The 21,413-nt window shown below is 39.8% G+C and overlaps 1 protein-coding gene across 5 annotated transcripts in view; it reads right to left on the bottom strand.

Annotated features, from left to right (window-relative positions):
• Positions 1-21,413, bottom strand: part of rapgef2b (Rap guanine nucleotide exchange factor 2b) — a 357,783-nt gene that overhangs the window by 209,820 nt on the left and 126,550 nt on the right. Inside the window, exon 1 of one of the 5 annotated variants that reach the window (XM_059964954.1) lies at positions 5,855-5,930. The exons of the other annotated variants lie outside the window; for them this stretch is intronic. The gene's annotated coding sequence lies outside the window, so the exon portion shown is untranslated. Of the gene's footprint in view, positions 1-5,854; positions 5,931-21,413 lie in introns of those variants that run through there. 5 annotated transcript variants of the gene reach the window in all.

Raw genomic sequence — 21,413 nt, 5'->3', positions numbered from 1 at the left:
TATGGACCTAATGATTGAAAGGCCCTTCACTGAAACAGTTATGATTCAGATGCACAGTTCTCCAGTGGTCAGTCACATTCAGCCACAGATTTACAACATCACAAATAATCTCTATTTCAACTGAATCTACTTAATTGTTATTCATGGAAATTGGATAGAGGTGATAGCAGACATTGTATTGTAAAACTCATTTTTAAATCTATGTATGTCATTTTTAGTCAAAAAGTAAATTAAAAATTAATGCAACCATTATATTTCCAACACTCACAGTATTTTCATCATGTTGAAAAACTATTTCCCCAAAGATGGTAAAAGTTGCCATTCTACAAATATTCAAAGTACCAGAATAAAGCTTGTACAATAAGCAATGTACATGCAACATATCCTGCACTCACAACATGAACATCAAACTTATAAAGTTTGTTTTAAAAAGCGAGATCCTGCTTCCTAGGGCGTCCCATTCCCATTCTGATACGTCTATCCATGGCCTCCTCTACTATCAAGATGAAGCCACACTCAGGTTGGGGGAACAGCAGCTTGTATTCCATCTGGGTAGCCTCCAACCTGATGGAATGAACACTGAGTTCTCTAACTACCATTAATGTCCCCTCCCCTTCTTACCCCATCCCTTATTGATTGATTGATTTGTCTCCCCTTCTCCCCACCTTTCTTTTCTCTCTCTGTCCCTCTTCACAATCACTCCTTGCTTGCTCTCCATCTCCCTCTGGTGCTCCCCTCCCCCTTTCTTTCTCCCTAGGCCTCCTGTCCCATAATCCTTTCCCTTCTCCAGCTCTGTATCCGTTCTGCAAATCAACTTTCCAGCTCTTAGATTCATCCCTCCCCCTCCTGTCTTCTCCTACCATTTCAGATCTCCCCCACCCCCTCTCAAATCTCTTACTATCTCTTCTTTCAGTTAGACCTGCCGAAGGGTCTCAGCCCGAAACATCGACTGTTCTTCTTCCCATAGATGCTGCCTGGCCTGGTGCATTCCACCAGCATTTTGTGTGTGTTGCTTGAATTTCCAGCATCTGCAGATTTCCTTGTGCTCACTATTTTTTATGCTTTTCACATTACTTACTTAATTTTTAAATACATTTCTCTTTGTAATTTAGTTTATTATTACGTATTGTACTGCTGCTGCAAGACAACAGATTTCATGGTATATGCTAATGATATTAAACCCGATTTTTATCCTGTGTAGAGGGATATGGGCCAAACACAGGCAAATACACAGCTTAAATTGGTAATTTGGTCAGCATTGACCATTTGTGCCAAAGAGCCTGTTTCTGTGCTGTATAACTCTACGCCTCTATAATTCCCATTTCATCCCTTTCAAATGGGCTGACAGATTCTTGGATTAAATATAATTAATAATATATTTTAAACTTTAACATTCTTAAACAAAATCCACATTTCTTTTGATCTAGCAACTTTGTTCAAGAAAAGGAGTGGAAGAGGGCAAGTTTGTAGATGACAGGAAGGTTGATGGCGTTCGGCACAGTGTATGGAACGTGGTCTGCCCGGGTGGTGGTGATAGAGGTAGATACATTAGGGAGATTTCAGAAATTCTTAGATAGGCACATGGATAATTTTTTTTAAATGGAAGGAGGGAACCGTTAGATTGATTTTAGAGTAGGTTAAAAAGTTGGCACGACATTGTGAGCTACCGAGCCTGTACTGTTCTGTAGTGTTCTATATTAACTGGTAAATGCAAGTAACCCAAAATTCTTAACATCTAACAAGGCATTCAAGATTCATTGGATTAACGTCGAATGTTTCACCTATGTAAATAATAGTTCCCTTACCCATTTTCTTTTGAAGCTATTATGCCAAATTACAAAACATATATTGAGAAATGATGTAAATTGAATAATCATTGCTGCTAGCCTTTTTAAAAACTGCATACAGATCCATTCTTCTGTATGAATTAGTTATACTTAAAATGCTCACTCTCAATTCATTTTATCACTCCAAGAAAGATCTTTAATCATGTAGATTGTAGAACAAAGAATATACAAATACAGATTAAATAATCAATCTTAAAAAGGTATAATTTACAGTCGTCTCACAAATTCCTAAATTAGATTACATGGACAAATCATGCTGGCCGTCATTGGTGGTTCGACACAGAAATGCCAGTTTTCAACATTCCACTTGAAGTCCTGGACATACACATATCCCAGAGGTCTTGGCTTTGTTAACAAAACTGCCTGTTCACCTTTTTGCTGAATTTTTCAGAGTCAAAGAGCAGGGACCAGCTTAGCTGAACCACTGCTGGAGTTTCACTTCAATCAGAAACTCCATTGAATTCAGAGGTTTGAAAGCAAAGAATTAGGAAGTAAAGATGAAGATGTCTTACTTCTCATTACTTATTTTGCTTTAAAAATATTAAACCGTGGCTTAACAAATTTAATTTTTATAACACTGTGAAAAAGTCTTAGGCACATATATAGCTAGAGTACCTAAGGGTTTTGCACAGTTATTGCAATTGTCAACATGAAGTGAGTTTGTAAATCTGGGTGGAGCAAAGGAATTTGGGAATGGCAAGGGAAGAGCACCGTGGCAGAAGTGTGAGACAAGTGGCAGAGGAGGAGCGCGAGGGTCAGGGGCTGGCACAAGTACAGACACACCCAGCTCTGAGACACCAGGCAACGTCACTTGATTCCAAACAATTGGTTTATTGATTATTACAGAATGTCTCTCTGGTGTATCCTGCTCCCTCCCCTCTCCCTTCCCCTTTTCTCAGCCATGATTTCCCTCTCTCTGTCTCCTTCCCACTCTCAGTACACAACAGAGACCCATATCAGAATAAGGTTTATCATCACTCACACAGCAGGAGATTTGCGGCTGCAGTACAATTCAATTCATAAAATTACTACAGTACCTTGCCAAAGTCTTAGGCACCCAGGCTATAGATACATATTTAAGACTTTTGCACAGTGCTGTATTTCAGAAAAGGTAATTTATTTGATCATTTACTTCAGCATTTTAAAGTTTTTTAAATATCTCTGAGATGACAGTTTTGATTTAAAAAAAGTCAAGTCTGTCCTGGCTAGGACAGTCTGCTAGGGGCATGATTTCGAAAGGGTACCACACAATACCCCACCATCAGTTAAGTTAGCAAACAGGACTGAAAAATGTGGGTGTCCAACAAAAAAGAAACTCTGCATTGGGTCCAATCAGTGCAGCACGCAGGCTATGTCAGCAACAATTACAAGCAGTTAGCTCAACCATCATTGTCCATTCATAATCTCTGAAGGCCAGAAAAATTTAACTATTAAAAATAATCAGAATATTTAATCAGATCTTTTTACACAATCACAATTTTTTTCCTCATGCCCAATCCATGAATGAATCAAAAACAAATTCTCACCCTATGTTTAAATCTTACGCAACTTTGAACACAAAAGATTCTGTAGATGCTGGAAATCCAAAGTAATACGCATAAAATGCTGGAGGAACAACAGTTACTCCAGGCAGCATCTACGGAAAGGAATAAAGAGTCGATGTTTCAGGCCAAGACCCTTCATCAGGACTGGTAAAAGCGAGTAAGGTGAAGGTGGAGGATTTACTGTAGGTTACAGAAATCGATGTTTCTGGAATATAGAGAAATCAATACTTTGGATAATTTCTCCTGCCCCGCCCCTCTTTTTCCATTAACCATTCTGGCTTCCCTCTTGCCCCTTCTACTCCTTGATTACGTATCATCTCCCTCAGGTGCCCCTCCACCTTCCCCTTCTCCCATGATCCACACTCCTCTCCTATCAGAATCCTCCTCCTCCATCCAATTACCTTTTCCACTTAACACCTTCCAGATTCTCACCTCATCCCACCCACCTACCTTCCCCCTCTCCTGCTTCTCCTATCATCTAGTTTGCACTTCTTCCCCTCCCCTCACCACCTAGTTCTGGATTCTTTTCTCTTCCTTTCCAGTCCTGGTGAAGGGTCCTAGTCCGAAAAATCACCTCTTTATTCCTTTCCATAGATGCTGCCTGACCTGTTGAGGCATCAACATTTTCGGGGTCCTAGTCTCCACTGGACTCTAGAGTCCATGAATTCACAGCTTCAGTGTTCATTTAGGAGTTCTGGAACTTACTGGCGCTTACGCTAAGAAATGTCAGCATTCCAAGTAGAACTGGCAACAAACCTCAGTAAAATCCAAGCCAACGTTTTTTTTTAAACTATGCATTAAGAATTCCTACATGTAGAAGTAGCTAGCTATATTTACAACAGTATTCTTCTACTGTTAGGTCATAAATAGCTTTCACCTTTATTACGAGAACATCAGAGTCAGTGAATTTTGAAATGGAGTCCATAAAATAAACATTGCCATTTCAATTTAGCCACAGCTTTTGATTGCATTGAACACACTTCTACATTGCAGTGATGTAGAACACATTATCAGTCAGACTGACTATTCATTTATTTAGAGTTCACTACCCTTAACTTGGGCCTCCACATTCCAATTTCACAGCAGTCCAACCCCCATTGCTATTTTATTCCTCTCTGGGACCATAAATATTAACTCCATGTTGTCTGAATTTGTAGCCATGAATTAAAAGTATCTAATTAAAAAGAATTAAAATTAGTCATGGGTTACACCCTGTTGCTTACTTTGTCAGGACAACATAAAGCAGCAGATCAGCTGAAAATGTTATTTTTATAACATTTGTAAAAGCTTTTGTATTCCTCCAATCACCATTGCCATACTTAGTGATATTAGAATAATGAACAGGAATGATGTGAACATCATCTCATGAGAGAAAACTACATCCCAGTCCAAAACAACACATTTATCAACCATTAAGTAAACTGAAATTTATTCTAGTTTTCCTTTAAAATTCTACCCTTACTCAGCAAAGTGCACAAACTGACACCAGAATGAGAATAGCCCTGAAGCCCACATTCCACCAGAGAATTGAAGATAACCAGAGCTGACAGTGGGGTATTTTGCATTTATGTTTGATGTTGTAATTGCTCAAAGTAGATTCTGCAGACAATTCAACCTTTTATCCATCTCTATCATTTTGAACAAAAGACTTCTTTACAGCTAGTTAATTTGAATGTCTATGTGAAAATAAAATCAATTTAATCAAGTTTTTCTCATAGAAGTGAAACAAAACACACACAGCTCTTTTAATTCAATGAATTACAAAAGAAAGACTAGCCTTTTGTCAGAAACAAACTGCTCCAAGCTTCTTCCTTTTAATGATTAGTGATTTTAATAGAAATGCAGGGAACTTGCAGATATTTCTAAACATTATATGCTGCTAATGAATAGGTTCCTTAACAATAATGATTTACTTTCATTAAAATTCACCAAATATATAACATAGACTCTCATGGAAACTACATCTCAAAATTACAGTATGTTCTGAAATTTATATGGCAGCAACAAATAAAAGAAAAGGCAAGTAGATAATTACTAACATGAATCCTGAACCATCATAGAACTGTTGACTCAATTAAAATAAACAAACTTTAAATTTAACTCGCACAATCAAAATAAAACATGAAATAGAATTTGAAACCTTTCAGCATTTATTCTCATTCTGTGAAAGTTAAATTCCTGTCAGATTCCTTTCAAATAATATTTATAACAGACATCTCAAATAAGAGACAAAAATCTAACTTACTCAGCTAAATCCGACCAACACCAGCCGTTTTGCAGACTAGTATGCGGCCATTGTAAAAGCAGCATGCTATCTGAACTGCACCAACAGACACACTGATGTGTGTGTTTCAGAAAAAAATACTAAACAGAACTTCAGCAAAAAGAAACAAATCTCTTACATGTATCTGCTAATCAATGACAAGATTTCAAACCACATTTATTTTAACAGCATTTTCTCACCCAGGAAAAGCCCCTTCTGTTGCTGTGTATGGAGAGACAAGTGAAGCCAAAATTCCATCAGACGGCTCATTTCCTGTCTTGGTGACCTGACTACCTCTACTGGCTGCAGATATGTGCAGCGTATGGCACTCATGTATTGCTTCCGCATTCCATATTCATGACCTCAGCTGTTATCCGACAACTGTTCTTCAGATATCATCGTTAAATAAGTAGCAGATTACTAAAGTGTTTGTCATTTTAATATACTGTATATCTGTGTTCCAAGGTCAAACATGTGTCACCTTTGTTACACTATGCAGGAATCTGCACCTTGAAAAATGTTAATTTAATCCCTTGTTCATAGCAGTACCTCCTCTACAGATAGCCTTGTAATAAATGTAACATTGGCTGCTCAAGATCCAACAAACACTTCTAATTGTTTTACCAGATTTCCATAAACAATGCGCTGGAGCACGAGATAAAAATATGAGCTGCCTATTGACTATCCTCTTGTTTGAGTGGTTTCTCTCTGTACAAGTCTGCAACCTTGATTTCCCATTCCTGATCTTATCACATCTTTTCCCATCCCCAGCCATTGCCTGCAACACCTGTGTTTGTAATTTTTCAGCAACTGTCCAAATGCATACTTGACAATGTTTGGATCTAGCACCAGCTCATGTGAACCTATGCACTATGATTCAAGCGTGAACTAGCCAATGGACATTGAGTGGAAGTCATACAAATATACAAATGATCACACAATTGACAGCTGGAGTCTTGGAAAAATTCATTTTCAGATTTCCTTAGAAGTATTGAATGCCATGGAGTTTACAGTTGTAACTCAACTGAAAATAATCTCACTATTCATATTTTGAGCTGACACATTACTCCAGAACTGAGGGGATGCCACAGTGATAGACGTGGCATCTTTCAAATGAGTCACTGACTCAGCTGTAACAAAGTGAATATGAGCAATTCCATTTTTTGAAAAGAATTTTCCCTTTTTTTGGCCAGAGTTTGTCCCTTCACCAAGAACAGAAAAAGCAGATTACATGGTCATTATAATATTCATGTTCATAAAGTTGGGCAGCCACATTTCCTACATTAAACAATAAATAAATTTCAAAAGATCAGCAAATGTACCTTATAAATTCAAGTGCCCATCACCATGTTTCTTTTAACAACCCTATTTCATTAGGGTATGGTGAATTATCTATTACCAAAATCCCTTAATACTTCTCTTTTATGATGTTTATCCTGTCCAGCATTGCATACATTTCTCCTTAACTATATCATCTGCATCTTCTGTAACAGCAACTGAAAATATATTGAAAATCTTGTCTTGCGTTCTAATCTGCAATACAAAGGTTATCTTTTTAAGTTCCTAATAAGCATCACTCCTTTCTTGTTATCCTTTTGCTCTTTATGCATTTCTAAAATAATTTTTGGATTATCTTTGACTTTACATGCAGACTTTTTTCCAAGCATTTTCTTTGCTTTCCTAATTTCCCTTAATATATTCTGTATGTAGTGCTGTCAGACCTAATGCAAAATTAAATACCAAATATCTGACATTAGTTAACTTTCTTTTTATCTTATCCTGCAGAGACCTTAAGTTTGAGGTCAATCAGGGTTCTCTATATTTGGCATTTTTCTTTGTCAGAGTAACTGCCCTGACCCTCTTGAATGTCAATAAATGCCTCTCATTTCTCCTAAAATGACTTTTTTTCAGTAGCTGGCCTCAATCCACCTTCATTAAATAAATCACTTCTTAAGTTAGTAAAACTGGCTTTAATTTAGAACTTTTATTCCTATTTTATTGACCTTTTCCTTAACAAAGTTAAATCTCACTGATTATAATCACTACCATACAAAAATATTCCAAGTAGATACTCCTTCTGTCAGTAAACCCCATTCTACAAAAATAAATTCTCTTTTGGGCTTGCTACTAACATGCTTAAGAACGCAATGTCAGAATTTAGTGTTCTCTATTTTTTTCAGAAAGACTGCAGTTTCTGTTTAGTTACTTAGTATTAATGAACTGCTTCTGTATTGGAACTAGATTGTCCATTTACCATTACCACTTCATGTTTTCATATTTGTCAGGAATCTCCCTGCTAATTTGCTCATCTGTTATCCTCAGACTGGAGATTTAGAACAGTGGAATTATTTAATCTTTAACTTCAACTAACATAACCTTATTTGACTCTCCATCAAAAAAAATCAGATATGATGATTTCTTTAACAAATATTGAGTTGCCATTCTCACTCCACTTTAAGATAGGATCTTGTAATTGTTATTATTTCACACAAGTTCAAAAATGCCTTCTCATTTATGTGTATAGCATTTAACATCAGAAAAGAATTTGCTTGAAAACTTTTTCAGCTGTTCCCCATCTCTAAACAAATTGATAACTTTTTTTAAACTTCCATTTTCAGAAACAAGAGAATATCTACAGATGCTGTTAATCAAAACAACACACATAAAATGCTGGAGGAACCCAGGATGAAGGATCTCAGCCCAAAACCCTTGTGCAATTCACAAGGATGATTCTGTTAATGAAGGGGTTAACAGATGAGGAGCATTTGTCAGCCTTGGGTCTGTACTCACTGGAATTTAAAAGAATGCAGCAGGATCTCATTGAAACCTATCGAATGTTGATAGGACTAGATAGGGTGGATGTGGAGAGGATGGTGGGGGTATCCAGAACTATAGGGCACAGCCACAAAGTTGAGGGGCAACTTTTTATAACAGAGGTAAGGAGGAATTTTTTTTTTAGCCAGAGTGGTGAATCTGTGGAATACTCTGTCAAAGACTGTGGTGCAGGCCAAGTCCGTGGGCATATTTAAGGTGGAAGTTAATAGCTTCCTGACTGGTCAGGGCATCAAAGATATAGCAAGAAGGCAGGTGTATAGGGTTGAGTGGGATCCGAGATCAGCTATGATGGAATGGCCTAGTTCTGCTACAATGTCTGATGGAAACATTGACTGTTTACTCCTTTCCAAAGATGCTGCCTGGCCTGCTGAGTTCCTCCAACATTCTATGGTGTGCATTGTTTCCATTTTCAGATCTGCTTTCATTAGCTTCTTGTCTCCCTATTAAAACTAGTTTAAAGCTTCCCAAAATAGTAAATTAGCCTTTGAGAACAGCAGTCCTTATTGGCAGGCAATTCACCTGGCCTGAACAGATTCCTCTGATGCACCATCAATAACTCTCCGAGATAGAAAGAACAAGCAGCAATTGACCACCACACTACATCCTGGAGACTGAGACCAGGGCTCAGGCTCCAATCGCCTTTATACCTGGGTCCGTGGGAGGAGCCACAGGAGCAGTCAGCGGGGGGAGGGGCGTGTCAATAGACAATAGACAATAGGTGCAGAAGTAGACCATTCGGCCCCTCGAGTCTGCACCGCCATTCTGAGATCATGGCTGATCATTCACTATCAATACCCAGTCCCTGCCTTGTCCCCATATCCCTTGATTCCCCTATCCATCAGATATCTATCTAACTCCTTCTTGAAAGCATCCAGAGAATTGGCCTCCACCGTCTTCCGAGGCAGTGCATTCCACACCTCCACAACTCTCTGGGAGAAGAAGCTCTTCCTCAACTCTGTTTTAAATAACTAACCTCTTATTCTCAATCCATGCCCTCTGGTACTGGACTGTCTCAAAATCTGGAACATATTTCCCGCCTCAATTCTATCAAATCCTTTAATTACCTTAAACGTTTCAATCAGATCCCCTCTCAATCTCCTCAATTCCAGCGTGTACAAGCACAATCTCTCCAATCTCTCTGCGTAAGACAGCCCCGCCATCCCAGGAATCAACCTAGTGAATCTACGCTGCACTTCCTCAATTCCAGGTATATGTAGTTCACCACACCCTCCTTCCAAACACTGGTCGTAAATGCATAAGAATCCTTATGCCTTCATTCTGTACCATTTCACCAGACGCACATTCATTTTACTATGCTCCTGTGCATCCAACTGTAAATGGCCCATGGCATAATCCAAAATTATTATTTGCCTTGCATCTTAGCCTCTTCTCTAACTCCTTAAAATCTGCCTGTCATAGGCCAGGGATTCCCATGAGGCACAAAATGGGACAATTTTTTTTCCAAGGAAGTTTGTGAAAGTCCTTGAAGTAACTTGTTTTTCTTCCAGAAAATCTATTCTCATGACAGAGCTTTGAGTAGAATTCCACATACAAATATTGTGGCTACAAAAACAGGCCAGAGGGTGACTGTTCTGTAGCAAGTGACCCATGACCAGCCTCTCTAAAGTCATCTGACTACCTGCAAAAGAATTAGCAGGTCTTAAACCTCACATCCACACCAGGACTCGCTGCTTATTATATTTTATTTTTATTTAGAAATACAGTACAGTAACAGTCCATTCTGCCCAACAAGTCCATGTCGCCCAATTAGAGGATGTGACCAATATGTTACTAACCCATACATCTTTGGAACGTGAGAGAAAACTGGAGTACCCAGGGGTCACGGGGGGACAAGTACAAACTCCTTATAGATGGCAGCAGAAATGAACCCAGGTTGCTGGCGCTGCAAAAGTGTTTGTCACTACGCTACTGTGCCGCTCACTACAATCATCCATGATCAATTCGCACAGCAACACGAAGGGCCTAATTGCTTAATTCTGTTCCTATGTCTTATGATTAACTCAGTTTTTCTGTCCACAGATCCTGACTGACCTGCTGAGTGTTTCGAGCATCTGAAGTTTTTTTTAATTAAGAGGTATTTTCAGACAAAATACATTACAGTCGGCCCTCCTCATCCATTGGTTCTGCATGCAGATTCAACCAACCACAGATCAGGAAAAAATGGAAGTTCTCTCTCCATCACTCATTGTTGGAGCACATACAGACTTTTTTTTCTTGTCATTATTCCCTAAACAATACAGTATAACAACTATTTACATAGCATTTACATTGTATCATGTATAAGTAAGTCAGAACAGGTAGATCGGTATTATTTAGCGTCAGTCAAATGTTTGTCTTAGTATATTATATATATTTTAACTTTCTATGCATATAAAATGCTTAAGAAATGTATGTATTTCAATAACTAAGCCACTGTGTTGCTTAGTAATAATTGTAGCTTTCTTCAGGGCAGGGCCTTTCACATGCTCTATTATTCTCACTTTATCCTTTAAAATTGTTCCGATCATTGACCGACTGCAGCCTAAAGCTTTTCCAATGACCAACGGCGTCTCACCTCTTTCTAATCGCTTTATTATTTCCACTTTATTTTCAATCGTGATCGCTTTCCGTCAACAGAACAGAAGCAGCAGTAGCCGCGGGCAGCGGCTCCCGAGCTCCGCCAGGTTCTAAAGTCCAACCGCACTGAAACATGTTAAATAAGATCCGGACCTCCGCCAGGCCCTAAAGTCCACCGCACTGAGACAGGTTAAATAAATTACTTGAGTATCCGCGGGGGGGTCCTGGAACCAATCCCCCACGGATAAGGAGGGTCGACTGTACTACATTGTACAACATGCCTTGTATGAAAATAGATTGTGCACTTTGTTAAAACGAAGAAATGCAAATTATATAGGATTACTTAAAAGCAGTTTAGAAAACAGACTCACTATAGGAGGAGGATGAATTAAACAGTCACTGATATGCATCACAAACAAGAGAAAACCTGTAGATGCTGGAAATCAAAGTAATACATCAAAATGCCGGAGGAACTCAGCAGGCCAGGTAGCATCTATGGGAAAGAGTGAACAGTCGATTTTCAGGCCAAGACCCTTCATCGGGACTGGAAAAAAGAGATGAGAAGTCAGTATAAGGTGGTGGAGAGCAAGAAGTAGTCCAAGGTAGTAGGTGACAGGTGAAACCGGGCGAGTGGGGAGAGGTGAAGTAAAGAGCTGGGAGGTCAATTAGTGAAAGAGATAAAAGGCTGGAAAAGGGATATCTGATAGGAGAGGACAAAAGGTCATGAAAGAAAGGGAAGGGGGAGGAGCACCAGGAGGTGAGCAGGTAAGGAGATATGGTGAGAGAGGGAAATGTCAATGTGGCTCTTGTTCGTTCAGCTTGCTAGGTACCAGGAGAGAGATCAGTGGGGAGGGACGAATTCACAAGGGAGTCACACAGGGAGTGATCCCTGCAGAAAGCAGAAAGTGGTGGTGTGGGGGGATAGATGTGCTTGGTGGTACGAATCCCATTGGAGATATCAGAAGTTATGGAGGATTATGTGCTGGAAAAGGAGGTTGATTGGGTGGTAGGTGAGGACAAGAAGAACCCCATCTCCTGTGGGGTGGCGGGTGGATGAGATGAGGGCAGATGTGTGTGAAATGGAAGAGATGTGGGTGAAGTGAGCGTTGATGGTGGAGGAAGGCGATCCCCTTCCTTTGGGGGAGGAGGAAATCTCATTAGTTCTGGAATGAAAAGCCTCATTATGACAGTAGATGTGGCAGAGACAGAGGAATTGAGAGAAGGGGATGGCATTTTTACAACTGACAGGGTGGGAAAAGGTATAGTCCATGTAGCTGAGAGAATCAGTGGGTTATATGCATCAGTTCTTTGCAAATCTATTTGGATTCTTGCAATGTAGAGAACTGATAAATAGTCCTTGCTTTTTTGATGAATCAAGTTACAAGAAAAAGACTTGCAAATAACATGCCTCATTAAACATATTTGAGATCAATAACTATTGGTACATGTAGTGGGCAAGGACAGTGTGGAAATATGTTCAAAATTTTTAGACTTTTTATATATTTAATCTGTGTAAGCTGTAAAATAGAAGCTATCTGCCATCCATTCTCTGGACTGGAGGTGGTCTTCTCCTTGCAAGTAATAAACAAACTTATGATCAGATCCACTCTGTGTTTTTTTGGGGTTCTTTGTTATAAGATCTACTGAAAGGTATCCTTCAACAGATTAGATTGAGTTAGCAAGGTTTTGTGCAAGAGAAATTGTGGCTCCAAAGTTGGATTGTGTTTTATTTTGAGGAAGTGACCAAAAGGACCAATGAGGGCAGGGTAGTAGAGGTTGTCTACCTGGAGATTAGAATGACTTTTAATAAGGTGACACATAGTAGACAGGTCCAGAGTAAGCTAGCCAATTTGATATAAAATTGGCTTGGTGGAAGGAGGCAGAAAGCAGTGGTAAAGGATTGTTTAACAGGTTGGGGGCCTATGACCAGTGGTATTCTGTAGAAACTGGTTGCAGATCCCTACTTGTTTATCACCTATATTAAAGATTTGGTCGAAAATGTAGGTGGCGTGATTAGTAAAGTTGTGGATGACAACAAAATTGATGGTGTGGTATACTGTGAAAAAGGTTGTCTAAGGTTACATAAAATTGAGATCAATTGGGAAAGTAGGCAAAAAGATTGGCAGATGGAACTTAAGGCGAGCAGCATCAAGGTCCTGGGAGCAGAAGTGAATGCATATGAGAGGTTTCAGAAGAGAGGCAATCCAACTCTATTGCAGACTCGCATTTTGCACAAACACAGACATGTTTACTCGCACAGACAGTGACCACAGAGTCTAATTTACACCAAGAACAACAGTGAAGACATCACACTGCAGCTGTACAAAATATTTGTCAGACCATGCTTGGAGTATTGTGTATGGTTATTGTCATCACACTACATAAGGTAGAAACAGACAGAGATCAGAAATTTACTGGGATGTTGCCTGAAATGTTGTGTTAGAAGAAGAAATTGAACAAGCTGGTTTTATTCTCACTGGGATATAGGAGGTTGAGGGCAATCTTAAGATGTTTTATAGAATTATGAGGGCCATAGATATGTCAGATGCTTTTTTTCCCCCAGGTGAATCTAAAATTAGAAGACACAGGTTGAAGGTGAGAAGAGAGAAAATTTTTTTTTAAAGATTTGGGGGAGGGGGGGGTTCAGTTCTCCCATACAGAGATATATTGGTTATCTGGAATGAACTAGCAGATGAAGTGGTAAAGGTATGTCCAATTACAACAGGTATTTGGAAAGATACAGGGCTAACATAGCCAAATTAGGATAGATAGGCATCACAGTCACCATGAACAAGGTGGGCAAGGATGTACAATTCTATGACTTAAGTGCAAACTGATGTATTTTAGAAAGTTAAACCATGGCAGGACTTGCACAGTGAATGACAAGGTTCTGGAGATTATAGTACATAGATTCCTTGAGATAAAATTACATAACTCCCTTGAAGCTACGACAAAAGGTTGACAGTCTGGTGAAGGCAAGCAAGTCATTTGTTGTCTTCATCAGACAGGACACTGAGTACAACAATTGGGACATCATGTTACAGCTGTGTAAGATGCTGTTGGTAGCACAGTGTTGTAGCAGTTAGCATAACACTACTACAGTGCCAGCAACCTGGGTTCAGTTCCACTTGTTCGGTCGAACAGCCTGTTAATATGCAATACCTCTGAATAATAACAATAAATAATTTTAAGTTAGTAAAACCACTCCTGTAATATCATCTGCAGTTCTGGTTGGCATACCATACGAAGGAAGTGAGTAAACTCAAAAGGATGAAGATTCACAAAGACAACACGAGTGAATCTGCAGATGCTGGAAATAAATAAAAACACAAAATGCTGACAGAACTCAGCAGGCCAGACAGCATCTATGGGAGAAGGTAGTGATGACGTTTCAGGCCGAAACCCTTCATCAGGAGTGAAGTAACATGGGATGGTCAAGGGGGGAATAACAAGTGGGGGGAGGGATAAAGTAGAGAGCTAGTAAGTGATAGGTTGGAGGGAAATGGGCTAGGGGGAAGGTGGAGAATTATGGGAAATAAAAGAGAAAGAAAGGTAGGGCTGGGGGGAGATTATAGTGAAGAGGAAAAAGAGAGAAGGAGAACCAGACTGAAATAATAGATAGGGATGTGGGTAAGGGGGGGCAGGGGTATCAACGGAGGTCTGTGAGTTGGATGTTCATGCCGGCAGGCAGGAGATAAGGTATTGCTCCATCGACCTGCACGCAGCCTCATCTTGACGGTACAGGAGGCCATGGACAGACATGTCGGAGTGGGAGCGGTCTGTGGAATTGAAGTGTGTGGCCACAGAGAGATCCTGCCACTGCTGGAGGACTGAGCACCGGTGTTCGGCGAAACCATCTCCCAGTCTGCGGCGGGTCTCCCCAATGTATAAATGGCCACATTGGGAGCATCGGATACAGTCACTGCCTCCTCCCATAGATGCTGTCTGGCCTGCTGAGTTTTGCCAGCATCTTGTGTTTTTATAAGATTCACAAAGATGTTGCCAGGACTGGAGGACTTTAGTTATAAGAGATTGGGTAGTCTAGGACTGTTTTCCCTTGAGCCAAGTAGGCTGAGGGGTAAGCTTATGGAGGTTTGCAAAAAATCATGAAGGCCATATACAAGATAAATAGTCAGTTTTGTTTTAATTGCAGGGCGGTGATCTAAACTACAGGGCATGTCTTTAAAAGGAGAAAAATTTAAAGAGGACCTGAGGGGCAAGCTTTGTTTTACCCTGAGGGTGGTGGGAAATGGTAAAACCAAGTAACAATTACAATGATTAAAGGACATTTGAACAGGTTCATGGATAGGAACATTTTAGAGGAGGTATACATTAAATGCAGCCAAACAGGACTAGTTCAGGAAGGCACCTTGGCTGACATGGATAAGTTGAACCAAAGAGCCTGTTTCCATGCTGCATAATTCTAAGGCTAAAATACATCTGGAAGCAACCGGCAGATTACTTAAAATCAAATGCAAAGATAGTATACAAATTATTAGCTTCAATAATGTAAACACACACAAAATGCTGGAGAAACTCAGCATACCAGACAGCATCTATGGAAAAGAGTAACCAGTCGACTTTTTGGGCCAAGTCCTGAAACATTGACTGTTTTTTTCTTTTCCATAGATGCTGCCTGGTCTTCTGAGTTACTCCAGCATTTTGTGTGCGTCGCTTAGATTTCTAGCACCTGCAGATTTTCTCATGTTTGAGTTTTAATAATGCAATGGTTCTTTATACATCAGCACACTGCTGTCCCAAATTTGCTTATGTAGTGTCAATAGAACCATCCGCATTGAGCACTGGACAATGAAACTGACAGCAGATTTAGAGTAGCCAAGAGCTGCTGTTAATGATTTTCTGTTTTTACACAGGATACACCTCTTTGCAAACGCCAGAGTAAATCAGTCAATCCAGTGGAAAACAGACAAGAACTGGAATGTATGAATTATTCTCAGCATTTTTATGATACGTTTCATTGCACAAAGCATGCATAAGCCTTCAGTAATGTGGTAAGCCATAATAACTGGTATATAATTTCTCCAACCTCCTGATAAACCAATGTGGATGGAAAGTCACCTCTCAAAGGCACTATTTAATCAAGTTTTAAATGTTTTTGACATTTCAACCTTTACATTAATCTCATTAAATATTTTAGAGCATGAAATAAAATAAAATTTAAAATATGTACAAAAGCTTTTTGTCTCAGTTCACTATCTTGATCTATCAGACACACTGCTTATTAATAATGTTTTGGGGTGTCAGAAATCACCTGAAAACAAACAATGGCAAGAATAAAAAAAGAAATTTATGGGAAAAAGGGATTTATTGTTGTCTATGGTTAGATGTTTTCAAGGTCAGTAATGAACATAGTCACATTGTTACCAATGCTAAAAAGATAAAAACAAAGGATAGCCAATTAGTTCCTCAAGTTTATTCGGCCATTCAGTAAAGATCATGGGTGACCATACTTTGGTCTCAACAACATTATCTAGCTCTCTCTGTAAAATCCTTGATTATAATAAAGTTCAAATATCTATCAGTTTCTAATCTGAATATATTCAATAACTCTACCTCCACAGCTCTCTTGGGTAGAAAATTCTAAAGAGTCACACCCTCTTAAATGAAAGAGTGTTCATCTCTGTCATAGAGCAGGTGAGAAGGGGTCTGAGGAAATTCAGACACGGCAAAGTGTTGGGACCAGATAGTGTGAACCCCAAGGTCCTGAAGGAGTGTGCTGAGCAGCTGAGTGGAGTTCTCCAACACATTTCCAATCTTTGTCTCAGCCTGCAAAGGGTTCTGGCTGTGTGGAAAACATCATGTAAGTTCCCAGTACCCAAGAAGGGGCAACTGAAAGCCCTGCATGACTACCATCCAGTGGCCCTAACCTCACGAATCATGAAGTCCCTAGAGAGGCTGGTCCTGGCTCACCTCTGACCACCAGTCAGATCAGCCCTGCAGTTTGCCTATCAGAAGCACATTAGAGTCAATGATGGTGTCATCTACCTGCTGCACAGTGCCTGATCCCATTTGGATAAGCAGGGCAGCACAGTAAGGATCATGTTCTTTGATTTCTCAAATGCCTTCAGTATCATACAGCCCTCATTGCTAGGGGGAAAGCTCCATTCAATACTGGCTGGCACTTCCATTGCATCTTGGATAACGGACTATATGACTGGCAGAACACAGTTCTTGCGGCTTCAGAAGTGTGTGTCAGATATAGCTATAAACTGCACTAGGGACTGCATTGGCTCCCTTCCAGTTTATCCTGTATACCTCAGAGTTTAGATACAACAGAGTTATGTTATTTGCAGAGATTCTCTGATAACTCAGCAATAGTTGGGGGTATAAAGGGAGGACAGGAGGATGAGTACATGGCCCTGGCGAAGGACTTGTTAAATGGGGCAAGTGGAATCATCTGCAGCTCAGCATCAGTAAGACAAAGGAGATGGTGATGGACTTTAGGAAGACTAAGCCTGCACTGCTCTGTTACTATTGATGGTGAGTTCATGGATGTGACCAGGAAAGTACCCGGGGGTGCACCTAGATGACAAACTTGAGTACAGCACCAACACAGAGGCTGTGTACAAGAAGGGCCAGAGTCACCGCTACTTCCTGGGAAGACCAAGGTCCTTTGGCTGTGGTAGAACACAGGACCCTACGGAAAATCCTGGAAATTCTGGACAATGTTTCTCACCCTCTGCATGCCACCTTGGCTGAACAGAAGAGCACCTTTAGTAATAGACTAAGACAACTGCACTGCTCCAAAGAGCGCTATATGAAATCATTCTTACCCTCAGACATTAAACCCTTTAATAAGTTAACTATAATGGGGAAGTGATGACCCCCTCCTGTTAGACTGTTTGAGATAACTTTTTTAAAATTCATTCTTACTTCTTTTCTGATATTTGTATATCTGTGCACTTGTAATGCTACTGTGACACTGCAATTTCCGTTAAAGTATCTACCTACCTATCTAGATGGGTAATTCTTTATTCTGAAACTATTTCCATCCAATAGATGCTGCCTATCTGCTGAGATTGTCCAGCATTGTGTGTGTATATCCCCAAGTTCCAGATAACCCACTAGGAATATCCTTTCGGCATTTACCCAATCAATCCTGCTCAGAATATCATACATGCTTCAACAAAATCGCCTCTCAGTCTTCTATACTCCCAAGAGTACAGGCAAAATTGCTCTTCAAATAGGAATTAACCAAATGGACTTTCTCTGTACATGTACCTCCATCATTAAATTTGGAGATGAAAACTTGAGCTTGAGAGATTCCAATGACGACCTGGTAAAGCAAGCAGGCGATACAACCAGATCTGGGTGCAACAAAGCAGCCAATGCAGCAGTAGAGCAGGCAATGTGTTCTCTGAAGCTGCGAGATATCATCGGCAACCCCTGCATCGGGCGGCAAGGCCTCAACTTAGTTCACTTCCAGCAGTGGGGAAACGCAAGCATAAGAATGGAGGGCTATGGGCTGAGTGCAGGTCGGTGGGACTAGGTGAGAGTAAGTGTTCAGCATGGACAAGAAGGGCCGAGATGGCCTGTTTCCATGCTGAAATTGTTATTTGGTTATTGTTAAGAAACAGGCATGACATGATACAGGCAGAAGTATGGATCCGTTAGGAAAAGAAACCGATGTCAAAGGCTGTGGAACAAGTGTCCCAGGGTGCCTGGACAAAATGGGATCTGCCCAAGCGCAAGATCTCACGGGCAGAGTTATGGAGACTGGAGCCCTTCCATATTTCCTTCTTCTTGCAATCCGTGTATGACACCCTTCCGTCGCCGTTACATCTGTACACATGGGGGATGAGAGAGGACCCAAACTGTAAGCTCTGTGGTCAAAAGCGGACACTGGCTTGTATACTGTCTGGGTGTAAAACAGCTCTAATTCAAGGACGGTATAGGTGGCGCCATGATAAGGTGCTAATGGCTCTTGCTGACACACTAGAGTGAGAGAGATGCAAGAAGAGGACAGCTGGCACAGATTTCAGGAAGGCCATCACCTTAATCAAAGAGGGAGCTAGGCCTATCGTAACCAAACAACCAAAGCTAAATCTGCTGCTAACGGCCGGGTCCTGGGAGATGAGGGTCGATGTGGGAAGGAGGTTGCAGTTCCTGGAGGTGGTGCACACAACCCTCCACCCAGACGTATTGTGGTCAACTGAAGACTGGAAAATAATTCTGTTTGAGCTGACAGTGCCTTGGGAGGAGGGATTGGGAAGAGACCCATGAAAGAAAGGCCTTGAAGTACCAGTCCTTAGTGCAGGAGTGCAAAGAGAAGGGATGGCAGGCATGGTTGTTCCCTGTGGAGATCGGCTACAGAGGTTTCCCAGCCAAATCAGCATAGTGGTTGCTGTCAGCTCAGGGCCTGGATGAAAGGAGCAAAAAAAAAACAAGCAGTTCGTAGGATGGGGAAGAGGAAGAACGAGCCTCTTGTTGGATTTGGAGTAGGCGAGAGGAGGGAAGCTGGAAGCCACGAGCAGATATGCAGTGATTTGGCCACCACTGCCGGCCCACCAACTGGAGAGTGTCATGGTTTTATTTATTTATTTATTTATTTAATTTTAGAAAATTACAAAGAATAAATGTGATGATGATAGTGAGAAAAATAATATTAACCCTCCCCCCTCCCCTTAACCCTTATCTAAAGAAAGAAAAAGAAGAGAAAGATTGCCTGGATATCGGAGGATCCCCACATGCTCCATGGAGTTCAAAATAATTTTAATATTTATTTTTACTTTCCCCAATTACTTTATAATTTTATTTTCAAAGGACCTATGTATTTAATCCTATCCTGTGTAGGTATGGGAGCCAAATTTTCAAAAATATATCATATTCATTTCTTAGATTATGTGTAATTTTTTCAAGTGGAATACAACTATGTATTTCATTATTCCAACGATCCATAGTTAAATATAAATCAGATTTCCAATTAACTGCAATAACTTTTTTGGCTACTGCCAATGCAATTTTTATAAATTTTTTCTGATACTTATTCAATTTAAGTTTCGGTATTGTCCCTTCAATGTCTCCTAATAAAAATAATACTGGACTATGTGGGAGTTGTACTCCAATAATTTGTTCCAATAAAAGTCTTAGATTTATCCAAAATGGTTGAATTTTAAAAAAAGACCAAGTAGAATGTAAAAAAGTACCAATTTCTTGATTACATCGAAAACATTGGTCAGACATATTTGAATTTAATCTATTTATTTTCTGTGGTGTTATATATAATTGATGTAAAAAATTATATTGTATTAATCTAAGTCAAACATTTATTGTATTTCTCATACTATCAGAACATAATCCTGACCAGTTTTTTCCATCAATTTTAACATTCAAATCAAATTCCTATTTTTGTCTTGATTTATGAATTCCTGATTTAATTGTCTGTTTTTGAATCAAATTATACAAGATGTAAATTGTTTAATTTTTCCTTTTCAAATTAATATTTCTATTTCACTAGATTTTGGCATCAACATTGTTTGTCCCAGCTTTTCTCGTAAATAAGCCTTTAATTGAAAATAACAGAAAAGAGTGTTATTTGATATTTTATACTTATTTTTTAATTGATCAAACAACATCAACATACCTCCTTCAAAACAATCACCTATATATTTAATCCCCTTTTGGAACCAATTATGTAAAAGTTTATTATCCATTGTAAAAGGAATAAGCCTATTTTGAATTAAAGTTCTTTTTGCTAATAAAGATTTCTTTATCTCATCGTCCATATTTACCTTATTCCATAAATCAATCAAGTGTCTTAATATAGGAGATTCTTTTTTTTCCCGTATCCATTTAGATTCCCATTTATATATAAAATCTTCTGGTATATTTTCTCCTATCTTATCTAATTCTATTCTAATCCATGCCGGTTTTTCTTCATCAAACAAAGATGCAATAAATCTAAGTTGATTTGCTTTATTATAATTCTTAAACTTTGAAAGTTGTAACCCTCCTAAATCAAATTTACATACTTGACAGCTACCAGGGACATGGACACCCTCGGGCAATGTGGGGGTGGGGATTGCATCACCCTACTTTGATGGACATCTACAACTCTGCAAGTCAAGATAAAAGGGGACTTCAGGAGGCGGTACCCCAGCGACGCACCAGAAGGACACACCATCGCTCAGCGCTCCCATGCTAGCGGGAAGCCATTCAAAGCCACGTGCGTTCCATTTCTCCTTTACCTGGGGAGTGGGTGGCTGATAACACCGAAAAGGACTTCGAACTAACAACGGGGAACCAACGCTCCCCTGATTCAACGGAGTTGCTTCATAAAGACCCGGGCAAGTTTTCCTTTTCTCACTAATCTCTCTAAAACACGTG

Source organism: Hypanus sabinus, chromosome 3 (assembly GCF_030144855.1).
Source record: "Hypanus sabinus isolate sHypSab1 chromosome 3, sHypSab1.hap1, whole genome shotgun sequence".
Lineage (NCBI taxonomy): Eukaryota > Metazoa > Chordata > Chondrichthyes > Myliobatiformes > Dasyatidae > Hypanus > Hypanus sabinus.
This window is presented reverse-complemented; position numbering and strand designations above follow the sequence as displayed.